The following is a 13921-nucleotide window of genomic DNA, read 5'->3' as shown; positions in this document are numbered from 1 at the left end:
GTGGAACCTGCATGGGACCTGACTAGACCCTCTGCATACAGGAGACAGTTATGTAGCTGAGTCTATTTGAGTGGCCCCTGGCAGTGGGATCAACATCTGTCCCTGGTGCATGAGCTGGCTTTCTGGATCCCATTACCAATGGTCCGACACCTTGCTCATCTCTGACAAAGTGGAGAAGGGCTTGGTCCTGCCTCACCTAAATGTACCAGGCTTAGCTGTCTCCCTATGGGGGAACTTACTCTGCCGGAGGAGGGGATAAGGGGTGGGGAGAAAAGGCAGGAGTGGGGAGTGGGAGGAGGAATGAGAGGGGAATCTGTGGTTGGTATGTAAAATGAATAAAAAAAAATAGGAAAAAACAAAAATGAGCAAATGTTAAATACACACACACACAAATTGTGACAAAGATGTTAAAGTATAGCTCTTCACAGTTGATGGCTTCTGGTGGGGATGGGTGGAAGGACTCAGTTTTCTTTAAGAGATTGGCCACTGGAAGTTTGATCCAGCCCTAGTGAATATATGTGCAACACCAATTAGACTTGGTGTTTTTTTTTTTTTGTGGGGGGATACAAGGGTAGGAGGATGGACCTGGGAAGAGTGGGAAGCAAGTATGATTGGGGTGCTTTATATGAAAATTACAAATAATCAATAAAAATAATATGTTGGGGGAAATGTTATTTGTTTAAGGGTTCACAGTCTTTCACTCTGGGGTTTGGATTTAAAATACAGATGTTTTGACTCCTGGCCACTGTGCTCTTGGTCTTCTCCTTCCAGTGAATGTCATTTGACTTCAAAGACTTGAGCAGTTATTAGAAAGCTTGTCTTCAACCCGTAATAAATGAAACCCATCTTTCTGTTTCTCTTCAGTTTCTGCCTTTTGATTTTGAAAACATGATGTTGATTAGGATGCATATCTTTAGTAGGCTCTGAACCTCTCTGGTCCCTTAAAAGGGAATTTATGCCAAGCAAGTAGCATTTTCTAATTACCACAATTTTTGCCAAAGCCAATGGGAAACCTGATATATCTATAGAGAGTTTAAGAAGAGAGTTGTAAGGATTGAATTGGTATGCTATTTAATATTTTCTGGGCTTGACTCTACTTCTTGGGTTCCTAAACAAAATCCTGCAAATAAAAAGTTGCTTATTTCTATTTCATATGGAGAACATGGCAAGAGACACATTTTAGTTTACTTTTGATTGACTTGTAGTATTTGTACATACTGAGTGTGATGGCCAGGCCAAGGCAGCATTTCTTTCGCCACACCTTCATGTTTGGAGTTATGAGGCACTTCTCTTTTAAATGTTCATAAAAATAGCACAGGTGATTATGAACTGTAGTCATCCCATCATGCCGAGGAACATCAAAGCATGTTCCTTCTATCTGAGTGTGCATGGGTGTCCATTGTGCATCTTTCCTTTGCCCTTTCTCTCTGTTTCCTTACCTTCACCACCATCCTACATTTAGATAAAATAAAGTCGGTTTAACGTAGTATATCCTCCCCATTCATCCATTTCCCTGCAAATGAGCTTATTCTTCATGGTAAATAATCTTCTACTCTATAGAGACCACATTCCCTGCCCCTCATTCATTCATATATGGGCACTTGAGTTGATTCTATATCTTTGCTAATGTGAATAGTACAACAAATATGTCCATGAAGATACATCATTGGTATGCTGACTTCATATTTCGGACTCACATCTAGAAGTGATCAAGTTGGAACTGGCAGTACATTTGTTTTTAAGTTTTTGAAGTACTTCCACACTGTCCACCATGGCTGTACTATCCACATTTCTACAAACAGTGGAAGAGTTCACTTTTCTCTACACCCTTGCCAGCACTTAGTGTTCTCTGTCTTCATGTCTTACTCATCTAGTGGAGTAAGATGCCATCTTATCTGGATTTGCTTCAGTTTCTCCAATGGCTAATGACACCGTGTATGTTTGGAAACCTGTTGTCAATTTGTGTCTCTTCTCCTGCAGAGTGTCTATTCAGATCACCTATACAGTTTAATTAGATTGCTTACTTCTTTGTGAAAATTTTTTTGAGTCCTTTATGTAGTTCTGAACATTAATCCTTTACCAGGTGAATAGTCTGCAGATTTTCCCTGCTTCTGACCTCTGATCACTTCTCTTGATGTGGGAAAGCTCCTAAGCTTGATGAACTCCAATGCACCTGATTTCTATTTTGTTGCCTGTGTTTTGGGGGTTAAATCTAGAAGACCATTGCCAACACCATTTGTCTCACAGTGCTTTTCTGGTTTTGTTACACTGCTTTCAGAGTTTGGGCAATATTTCTTTCACTCTCTTATTTATTTTTGAGCAGAGGGTCAGACTTCAGTCCTGTTCATATGGGCATGCCGTCTTCCCAGCAAGAGTCTGTCTTTCCTCCAGTATGTGTTTGGGCATCTTTGTCATCAAGCAGTTGTTTATAGACTCCTGAGTTTATCTCTAGGCTCTGTATTTTCTCCAGTTACTCTGTGTATCTCCTTTTATACTAATACTATATAGTCTTTGGTTAAAATGATGAATTTAGTAAAACTAAAATTAAATTTAAAAATTGATCAAAAACAAAACATAGAACAGGTATTCATTTTAAAAATAATTTATTCATTACTATTTTATGTGTATGTTTCTGACTATATGTGTGTGTACCACATGTGTGCAAGACCCCAAAGAAGACAGAAGAAGGCATTGAATCCCTGGAACTGGAGTTACAGGCAGTTGCCAATCATGTGATATGGGTGCTGGGAATTAAATCCATGTCTTCTGCAAGAGTAGAAGGTGCTCACCACCAATGAGTCTTTCTCCAGTCCCAGAGCTAGGTATTTGTGAAGTGTTGGATAGCATAGCACATCTGTATTACATATGTATGTGTGTATCTATACATATATGTATATATATGTTTTAATTTGCTCTCTGTTGCTATGATAAAAAAAACCAACCAAAGCAACTTTGGAGAAGGGGCTTATGTGGTTTACAGATCATACTTCATCATTAAGGGAAGTCAAGGCAGGAACCTAAAGGAAGAAACTGAAGCAATGCTGCTCACTGGTGTTCTCAGCTTATATAACCTAGGACCACTTGCCTAGGGCTAGTAACACCCACAATGGCCTAGGCCTGCCCTTATCAATCAATCAATCAATCAATCAATCAATCAATCAAGAAAAGGTCCCATAAATATGCTCACAGCCAGCCCGATGAAGGCAATTCCTCAATTGAGATGTTCTCTTTCTAGATAATTCTAGTTTCTGTCAAACTGACAAAAACTAACCAGCATATACTCATATAAATTAATTTATGAGTCAGGCACCATGGTAAGATATTAAAACAATAATAAAACAATTATAATGATATACTGTTATCATAATCACTTAAGAAGCTGGAGAGATGACTGACTCGGTTTTAAGATCACTTGTAGTTTCTGTAGAGGATCTGGGTTTGTTAAGATCACTTGTAGTTTTTGTAGAGAACCTGGGTTTGGATCCCAGCACCCACATAGTGGTTTACAATCATCCCTAACTCCAGCTGTGGCATGATCTGATGCCCTCTTCTGACCTTTGTGGGCACCAGGCATGTGCCTGCTGCCCGTAAGTATATGTAGACCAAACACTCATACACAGAAAATGGCACGAATATCTAAAAAGCAATAATTACATAGAACTTTTAAACCATTTGCTCCCACATTGTATTTCTGACAGCTTCTTTCTGATTGATGTTAGTCAGTTAGCTACCACCTTCTGTATGCCTTAGTAGTTTAACTATAAAAGAGCTGCATGATCCAGTCGGGCTTGTTCTGAAGAGAAGCATGCAAGTAGAGTGCCAGACATGTTAGCTCCTTCCCGTCTTATCCAGTCATGAGTAGATTTTCTTAAATATTTATTTTCTTCACAAAGTAAAATTATACTACTAAGACTGTAATGAAAATGAAAGAAAAAGCATCTTATGGTTTTGCCTTTATTTTTTTCTGAAGATACAACCTGCTAGGAACATCCAGAGAACACAGTTCGATGATGGTTTTTGTTTTTAGATATTATTTTCCTCCTGCTTCTGTGTGGTTAAAAAGCAGTGTCTGTCTAGTTTTGATCACATCATATGTTCATGTGTGTGTATGCTTCACAGCTGCATTGGGTAGGATTCTCTATAGGAACAGGACCAATAGACTACATATATATTATAAAAGGAGACTTGGTAGCATGGCTTACGTGGTAAGGGCTGGGTAGTCCAACAATGGGCATCTGTACACTGGAGAGGCAGAAAACTCTAACGAGTAACTGGGGCCATCAGAGGATGGAGGGAGCAGCGGGGGTGGCGGGAATGGCGGTGGCGGCGGTGGCGGCGGCGGCGGCAGCAGCAGCAGCAGCAGCAGCAGCAGCAGCAGCAGCAAGGGATAGAGAGATGCCCTCACAAAAGCCAATGCAGACAAGCATGGCTGTGTATCTGGGTCATGCACTGAAAGGTGCCTACACTCTGACAGAGGGTCTTCCACTCTCAGGGAATACTTTCTGGAAATTCTATAAACCCATCCAGGAGCATTTTCTTAGTTAATCCCAGTTCCTACCAAATTAACAATCAATATTAACTGCAGTGGTTATGCTGATTTATTATGGAAAAGTAGAGACTTTGTCAATCACCATTGCTGACCACAGTTGTTATCTGGAAAGAAATAAAGAGCATGCCGTGGTTCTTCAGAGAATGGACTTTTACTTCTTTATCTCCTATGAAAAATTTGAGTAATAAGAAACCAATTATTATTTTACATTAGTCATGCAAAGTGCTAAAACTCCTGGAGATTTGGAGTATAAATAATTCTTCAACATACTATTTTATTTACCCCTTCTTGGATACGTTCCAGTAATTGGGATCTTGAATCGGGTCATAGTTCTATTTTCATCTTTTCACATTATTTTGAGGGGGGAGGCCAGTAGAGGGCACCAAATCCTCTGGAGCTGGAGCTCTAGGTGCATGTGAGCCAGCCACTCAACAAGAGTGCTGAAAACTGAACCTTGGGGTATCTGTAAGAGCAGCATGTGTTCTTAACCATTGAGCCATCTCTCTAGGCTATGAATGCTCTCCTTTAGCTACACCTCACACACTTATCTTATGACTTACTGCTTACAGCGACCTTCCCAGGTCTGAAGTGATAGGCTATTGTGGTTGATTGATTAGTTGATTGATTTGATTAGTGATGTTGAAGATCTTTCCATACACATGGTGGCCATTGGAATGACTTCTTAGAAAAACTTCTTTAGATCGTCTTTGCCAATAATCAAGTTATCTGTGGATTTTACTTTTAGTTTGCAAAAAGTCTTTTGTTGTTTGATTGTATGAGTTCCTTACATATTTTGGATGTTAACCCTTTATTTTTTTGTTCATTTTTGAGGTAATAATTTGGTTACAACATTTATCTCTTCCTTTTCCTCCTCCAAGCCTCCCATAACTCCCTTCCCACTCTCCTTCAAATTCATGGCCTCTTTTTTATTAATTGTTACTGCATGCATATGTATTTGTATGTATGTATATTTATTTTCCTAAATATAACCTGTTGAGTCCATATAATGTTACCTGTATTTACCTGTTTTTAAGGCTGACCTTTTGGCACTGGACAAACAATGTGGTCTGTTCTTCCCTGGGGAGGATACATCTAGTGCCCCCAGCTTTCCTCTATTTTCTATAGTCCTTTGTGTAAGGTATTAATCCTTTATTATATGTACAGCTTTCTCCCACCACATGGGTTGACTTTTCATTTTTATTTTTTTGTTTGCTGTGTAGTTTTGCAGATTGATGTAGTCCTACTTCTTTATTTTATCCTGTTGATATTTAAGAACTATGAGGTGAAATCCAGTGATTAAAACATGCTACCTCTATCAATTTCTATCACAGGTCTCCCTCAGCATTACTCACAGTCTTGTCTTGAAGGTGACCCTCCCTGTCTTTGTTACAGACACTGTTCTTCCCTGTTTCAGTTGCTGGAGTAGAGCCTTGATCTCGGCAGGAACTCTTGTTTTGCATCAATGGGACCATGCTATAGCTTTAGTTCTCACTTTTCACCATAGATGTTTGCCTTCAAAACAACCATCACCCCTTGAACTCATCATTAAAGGTGGCATGACATGTTGTAGAATTTTCAGTATGACACAGCTATTAAAATGATATCAATGAGATAGAAAAAATTTTACATTTCAAATACAGATTAACAAGAGACAGCCTGTGGGACAACAAAATTATGAGACAGAAAACAAAATCTACATGTTTTGTTTTGTGTTTCATTTTTCATATGCTCTTTGGTCTGTCAAAGAAAAGGGCAGTGTTCAGCTCATTGTAAAATGTTTTTACAGTGGTTGACAAGCATTTATTACCTGCTTGGTTACAATGAAAGCTTGGATATGACATTAATCAAAATTTTACAATTGTTGTACCTTCTGAGCTCCCAGAAAACATGAAGCCAACAATTTATACAACTTGATCTTTTCTTCTTTTAAATAGTTGATAGAGTCAGATATTTGATGTGAGCATGAACTGAGTAAGCACCTGTCACCTCTCAGGATAAATGAGGCTCCTGGCTAGCCTAGATTTACCACAGAAGACACTTCCTACAGATTTAAGTGGTGAGCAGAAAACAGAACTCCCGTGAGAAGTCGTATTCCTCCACAAAGCACTAATTGAATACCTCTGTATGAAGGCATTGTGTGAGGTACCACACAATAAAGGAAGGTAAGGTACTGCAGAATAAAGAAAAAATAAGAGACAGCCAGGGGTATGTCTGCCAGCTTCTCATTTAGATCAACATTTGTGTTTCTAGCATATCTTCCCAGTAGAATTCATTCAAATAGCTTTCTTTTCACATGCTTCTTCAATTGTCATTTCCTGGATGGCCCAGATAAAATATGTAATAACATATCTATATTTCTTTCTGAAGGGAACTTAAAATCAAGTTTATAAGATAGATATTGAGTAACACCAGACAGGTAAAACCAAACATATATGTTTAGTATCTGTAATAATGAGTGTGACGAAAAAGAGTTCATGGTACCACCATATGTTCCAGAGGGAAGGGGTATGTTTATGAAGGCATATGAAAGCATTCAGTGGGTCGGTGAGGAGGAGTCTCAGGATGCAGTGACTATGCCAAGCAGAGGAAAAGAATAGGAAAGTCCCAATGGTGAAAAGGATAATAAAACAAATAAATAAAAGAATGATGATGTTGGTTCATGCATCACAGGGTAAAGGGCTTCAAGAAGTGCTCCGGATTTCCAGTTTCATCTTAGGACACACAAGCACTTGATGCGTTTTATGTGGCTGAGTGAGGAGTGATGGGTTTGTGTGTGTGTGTGTGTGTGTGTGTGTGTGTGTGTGTGTGTGTGTGTGTGAAAGAGAGAGAAGGAGAGGGAGAGAGAGAGGGGAGAGTGTGTTTTTGACATGGAGTGAGGTAATAAGTATTGTAGTTAGCTGATACTGGGTAAGTTAACTTTTCTAAACATAAACGTGTCTTAAATAAGGCAATGATAATATTTTTATTTTTGAGTACTCTTGAGAAATTATGAAGTAACTAATTAAAAGTGCTTATTCTACAATACTGGATATATACATTTATGAGATTATATGCATGTATATGTGTGTATTTAATATGAAATTACTTTGTAGAAGGGAGATTTGTATCCCATGTTTATTGTAGAATTATCACAATTAGATATAAAATGAGAAGGACCTAAGTGTCTATCAGCTGAGGGATGGATAAAGAAAATGTAAAACATGGAAGCAGAATACTATTTGGTAATAAAAGGGATGGAACCTTGTCACACATGGCAATGCAACTGAGACCATAGACAGTTATACTAAAGGAAACAAGCCAGGTACGGAAAGACAAGTAACGCACAACTTCACTAACATATGAATTCTGCACAAAGACATTGAAGATAGATTTGCAGTTACCAGAACCTGGAAGAGTAGAGGGAAGGGAAATAAATGTAAGAAAGGTTTGATTAATGAGTATCAAGTTACAGTGAAGAGAAGAAAGTTTGGATGTGTTATTGAACAATTCAGTAACTCTACACAACACTAACATACTGTATATGTATATGCTTTTAAAAAGCTAGGAGAGTTTTGAAAATTTTTAACTAAAAATGATAATTGTTTTAGGAGACACGTATTTGTTTACATGATTTATATATGGATACATGTATACTTAAATTTCACAGAGAGACCCAGTAATATATACAGTTTAATGGATAAATTGAAAATGTTAATAACAGAAAAGTGATTATGTTAACATCTGGGATTGTGTAAGTACAAAACTATTCTATTAGCGAGTATATCCTAGTGTAATCTAATCTGTAAACAATGTGTAGACATCGCACTGGTCACAACAGAGGAAGAAGGCAGAAAGATTTTTATATTTAAAGAAAAAGCAGTAGGATTCAGTAGCAGGTGTGTGTGTGTGTGTGTGTGTGTGTGTGAGAGAGAGAGAGAGAGAGAGAGAGAGAGAGAGAGAGAGAGAGAGAGAGAGAGAATATGAATCAACCAGTCCAAAGGGGCTCCAGTCAAAGAGGGAAGGGAGACAGCGAGGTGTGATTGGGGCGGAGGGAGAAGACCGAAGTTTGCTTTGGGACATGCTGAAGGTGGCGTTTTTCACATTCTCTCAGTAGAAGTGTCAAGTGGGCAGTGAGTTTCACAGTTCTGCAGCTCAGGAAGAAGTGTGGGCTCTGAACGAAGGTGGTGACGGAAGGCATGGGCGGAAAGAATGCTGCTTTGGCGAAGAGCACTGAGTAGGATGGACAGCAGGGCTAGGGTGGAATTTTGAGGAAAGCTACCTTTCAGCGTCTGGAAGAAGGAAGGTGATATAAAATGGTAAACCACATCTTAGAAAGATGCTAAGGGACTGGGAGAGAAATCTATGGAAATTCATAAAAATCTGGAGGAAAAAAGCATAGAAACCCTTGATAACCTTAAACCATAGTACTGATTTAAAAAAAAAAAAAAAAAAAAAAAAACTGTCTATGACTGCCCAGACAGGCAGTGACAGAATCCTCCGCTTTCAATACCTCTGGGGAGCACATTCTGCTCAGTGAGTGCAGGGGATATCATGGAGTCATTCAAATAGCAAGTACATATGAAGCCACATGTCTGCTTAATAAAAAGGTTTACACAATGAAAACATTCAGAGGGAAGCAGGTAGACTAATTGCAGATATTCACCACTCCCTAAGCTCCTCCAAATCCATCCCCCAGTCTCATCTGCAGCTTTGCATCAGGCCACCTGCTGAGGCCACCTTTCTCCCCCACCCCCATCTCCAGTAGACCACACAGATCTTCCTTTCCAAACTTCCCTCTCCTCTCACATAGCTCATCCCAGCTCGCAACCCTGAGGCACTCCCTGGGACTCACATGCCACTCTGGCCAGGGAAGTAGGTAGGCTAAATACAGATCTTGACCTCTTTATCCATATCTCTAAATCCAATCCCCAGTCTCATCCCCAGCTCTGTAGCAGACCAACTACTGTGGCCTCTGTTTACTCTCTGCTCCCATTCCCAGGGGACTAAGCAGATCCTGGTGGCACACCCTGCTTTCCTCCCTCCTGTGACACCCTCAACCTGCATCCTAGACCAAACTCACTCCTGCTTATCAGCTCCCAATACCTAGAAACACATTTTACCTGCAATTTCCAATGGCCACACCTATCATGATCTCAGAAGAATCTCCTACCAGGCACCACACAGCTGACACAAGAACTCCCCTAAGAACCAGAAAGGACGACAGAAACCAAGGAACAAAACATCCACCCAACAAAGATAGGACTAGAATTACAATCTTCCCAAACCCAGGTGCCTAGACACAAGCATAAAATACAACTAGGATAGTATTTCCCTACCAGAGCCCAGCAACCCCACCACAATAGGCCCTGAGTATTGCAACGCAGCTGAAGTGCAAGAAAAAGACCTTAAAATAGACTTTGTGAATATGATAGAGGTCCTTAAAGAGGAAATCAATAAATCCCCCAAAGAAATAAATGAAAACACAAGGAACAATAGTAGGAGATGAATGAAACAGTTCAAGATCTGAAGGTAAAAATAGAATCAGTGAAGAAAACCTGAGCTGGGGGAAACTGGAAGTGAAAAATTTAGGAACTTGAACAGGAACCACAGAGGGCAAACCTCACTAACAGAATACAAGAGATAGAAAAGGGAATTCAGGCATTGAAGACATGATAGAAAAAATGGATATCTCAGTCAAAGAAAATGTTAAATCTAAAAAACTCCAGGCATAAAAAATTCGTAAAATCTCGGACAGCATGAAAAGACCAAATCTAAGAATAATAGGAAAATGGGATGGAGAAAAAAACCCAGTTCAAAGACACAGAAAATACTTTCAACAAAATCATAGAAGAAAATTTCCCTAACTCAAAGAAGGAGATGCCTATCAAGGTACAAGAAGCATTCAGCATACCAAATAGACTGGGTCATTAAAGAAAGTCTCCTCAACACATAATAATAAAAACACAAAATGCATAGAACAAAGAAATAATACATATGTATATACATATATATGCACATATATAACAACATATAAGGGCAGACCTATTAGAATAGCACCTGATTTCTCAATGGAGACTATAAAAGCCAGAAGGTCCTGGACAGATGCTCTATAAACTCTGGGAGATCACAGATGCCAGCCCAGATTACTATAACCAGAAAAACTTTGTAGACAATAAGACATTCCATGATGAAAACCAAATCTAAGCTCTGTATTTCTGCTCTGCAGTCGGAGGTAGTTGATGTGTGTGGGCTTGGCACCTGTGGAAGGGAACCTCGTGGTGTGGTCTGAGGAAACTGGAGGAAGAGAGCAGAAGCCCAGCTTCCATTGCACTAGCCGCATGCTTGTCTAATCTAGAGCTACTTGAGTGTCAACTCATACGTTTTTATGGGGAAGACTCTTGGGTACTTTCCACCACGGCACAACTCCAGGCATGTTTCTACACTGGAACAAGAAATACACAGTAGATGATGTTCCTTTCTCAATCCCCACCTTCTCTGAAGTTGCTGACCTTAATAACGTCATCAGTAAATTGCTGGAGACCAAACATGAGCTCCATACACATCTCAGCTTCAATTTCCTTATCAAGGGCCAGTTTCTTCGAATGCCCTTGGTCAAACACATGGAATTGGGAAACATCTCATCAAAAGAGGTTGTTGAACTGGAATCCATGGAAAAACGGATTGCACTCCAGCCAGAGCAATTCATGTTCCATGATGCCTGGATCAGCTCAACTCAAGGGGCAGAAGAATAGACCATTTGGTTCCTACAGAAGAATAGACCCTGTTTGGTTCTTACGATAAGACTTTTCAGATCTGGTCCTTGGAAGGAAAGTCAATAATGACAATTGTAGGACATATGACTGTTGTGGAAGATGTGACTTGGGTGGAAACAGGCTGTCCTGCTTACTACTGAGTGCCTCAGTGGATCAGGCTGTTCTCTGTGGGAAAGGGATGTATCGAGGAACAAAGGGCAAGCCCCACACTGCTGCAGAAGTCATGCTGGGAGTGTTGATTCTACAGCCATCCCTAGCTCAGGAGCTAAATTTTGCAATGGCTCTTGGGATAAGATGCCAAAGGTCTGGTCCACACTCACTACAGACAAAGAAGATGAAAAGGAAGAGTCCACAAATAGACCAAGAAAGAAACGGAGGACAGAGCAGTTGGGGGCTAACAAGGACTCCCTTGGTGACCCTCTCAGCACTTTGGTCAGAAGCTGAAGAAATCTGCAGTGCACCTTGTGGTCATACAGAGTGTGGGATGTTGAGTCTGGTGGTCTTAAGTCAACTTTGACAGGAAATAAAGTGTTTAATTGTATTTCCCATTCTCCCCTTTGTAAAGTTTGGTACCTGGAAGCACAGATAGGGCGTATCAGACTGTGGGATCCCTGAGTTAAAGATGGTTCTTTGGTGTCGTTATCCCTCACCTCATATGCATGCTGGGTCACATCAGTGAAGGGGTCTCCTACCCACAAAAAGCAGCTGATTTCAGGCTCTTTAGATAACATTGTCAAGCTGTGGGATACAAGAAGTTGTAGTGTTGTGAAGAGGACATCATGACCATGGAAACTTTTATAAAGGAAAACATTTAATTAGGGTTGGCTTACAGTTTCGGAGATTTAGTCCATCTATTATCAGTATGGCAGGAAGCATGGTGGCTGACAGGTAGACATGGTGCTGGAGAAGGAGCTGGCAGTTCTACATCCAGATTGGTAGGGAGCAGGGAGAGAGCGAGAGCGAGAGCGAGAGCGAGAGCGAGAGCGAGAGCGAGAGAGAGAGAGAGAGAGAGAGAGAGAGAGAGACTGAGACTGAGACTGAGACTGAGACTGAGACTGAGACTGAGACTGAGACTGAGACTGAGTGTCTTAGTTAGGGTTTCTATTGTTGTGAAGAGACACCTTGACCATGGCAGCTCTTACAAAGGAAAACATTTAATTGAGGGGATGGCGTACAGTTTCAACGATTTAGTCTATTATCATGGTGGGGAGCATGGCAGCACACAGGCAGACATGGTGCTGGCTGCATCTTGATCAGAAGGCAACAATAAATGGACTGTGACACTGAGTGAAGCTTAAGCAAAAGAGACCTCAAAGCCTGCCCTCACAGTGATACACTTCCTTCAACAAGGCCACACCTCCCAATAGTGCCACTTCTATGAGCTTATAGGGGGGCCCAGTTACGTTCAAACTACCACACTGGGTCTGGCTCGAGCTTTTGAAACCCCAAAGCCCACCCCCTAGTGACATACTTCCTCCAACAAGGTCATACTCACTCCAACAAGGTCACACCTCCTAATCCCTCTCAAGTAGACCCAATGACCGAGTATTCAAATATATGAACCCATGGGGGCCATCCCTGTTCCAACCACCATAGGAGCCTCTGGGGCTTGTGTCTGAAGTGCATCATGATGTCTTCAGCAACAGGGACTTTCCATTCTGGGGGCAACCAAGGGCAGCAGCAGGATCCTATAATATATTGGGAGTCTCTTGTACAGCCCTGACTTACAACTCAGAAGAGGGTTTTCATACCTAGTGTTGGGACTTGTTAGATTGTCCTTGGGTCTTGGGGAGAGCATAGTCAGCCCAGAAGGGGACTTTTCATTTAATGTATATATGTTTATTTATACACAAACCTATGCATATTTTTTTGGCATTTTCAGGCAGATAGTTAATAGTATGATTTCTCTTGACCTTTTCAGACATCTTTACTGATATTTTACCCTCCTCTCTTCTTAGTCTGTATTTATTTCCTAATCAGAGCCCCCGTTTTCCTCATTTCCCCCTTCAGATCTCTTGTGTGCTGCTATTCCTGTCTCTCTTGTTCTCCCGCCCTCCATGTTCCCTTTCTCTTTGCTGGTTTCTGTAGTTAGTACAGGCTGTGTGCTCACATACAAAGCTTGGAGCTAGGACTCTCAGATGAGACAGAACTGTGACATTTGTCTTTCTGGGTGGGGGTTACTTCATTCAATATGATCTTTTCTAGTTCCATCCATTTATCTGCAAGGCTCATAACCTTTCTTTCTTTCTTTCTTTCTTTCTTTCTTTCTTTCTTTCTTTCTTTCTTTCTTTCTTTCTTTCTTTCTTTCTTTCTTTCTTTCTTCCTTCCTTCCTTCCTTCCTTCCTTCCTTCCTTCCTTCCTTCCTCCCTTCCTCCCTTCCTCCCTTCCTCCCTTCCTCTCTCTCTCCCTTTCTCTCTCCCTCCCTCCCTCCCTCCCTTCTTTCCTTTCTTTCTTTTTATTTGAGACAATATCTCACTATGTAACCCTGGCTGTGCTTAAACTAACTTTGTAGACCAGGATGTTCATGAACTCACAGAGATCCACCTACCTCTGCCTCTTGAGTGCTGGGATTAAAGGCATGTTCCACCACCCCTGGCATGACTTAATTTTTCTTTTCAGT

At 40.7% G+C, this 13921-nt stretch overlaps 1 protein-coding gene and 1 pseudogene across 2 annotated transcripts in view; both read left to right on the top strand.

Annotated features, from left to right (window-relative positions):
- The window catches only part of Tmem232 (transmembrane protein 232), a 270950-nt gene that overhangs the window by 156699 nt on the left and 100330 nt on the right, over positions 1-13921 (top strand). The window lies entirely within an intron of this gene.
- LOC114696336 lies at positions 10031-12084 on the top strand (annotated as a pseudogene).

This window comes from Peromyscus leucopus, chromosome 13 (assembly GCF_004664715.2).
Source record: "Peromyscus leucopus breed LL Stock chromosome 13, UCI_PerLeu_2.1, whole genome shotgun sequence".
Taxonomy (NCBI): domain Eukaryota; kingdom Metazoa; phylum Chordata; class Mammalia; order Rodentia; family Cricetidae; genus Peromyscus; species Peromyscus leucopus.
The sequence above is the reverse complement of the archived record's forward strand: the minus strand, read 5'-3'. Positions and strand labels throughout refer to the sequence as shown.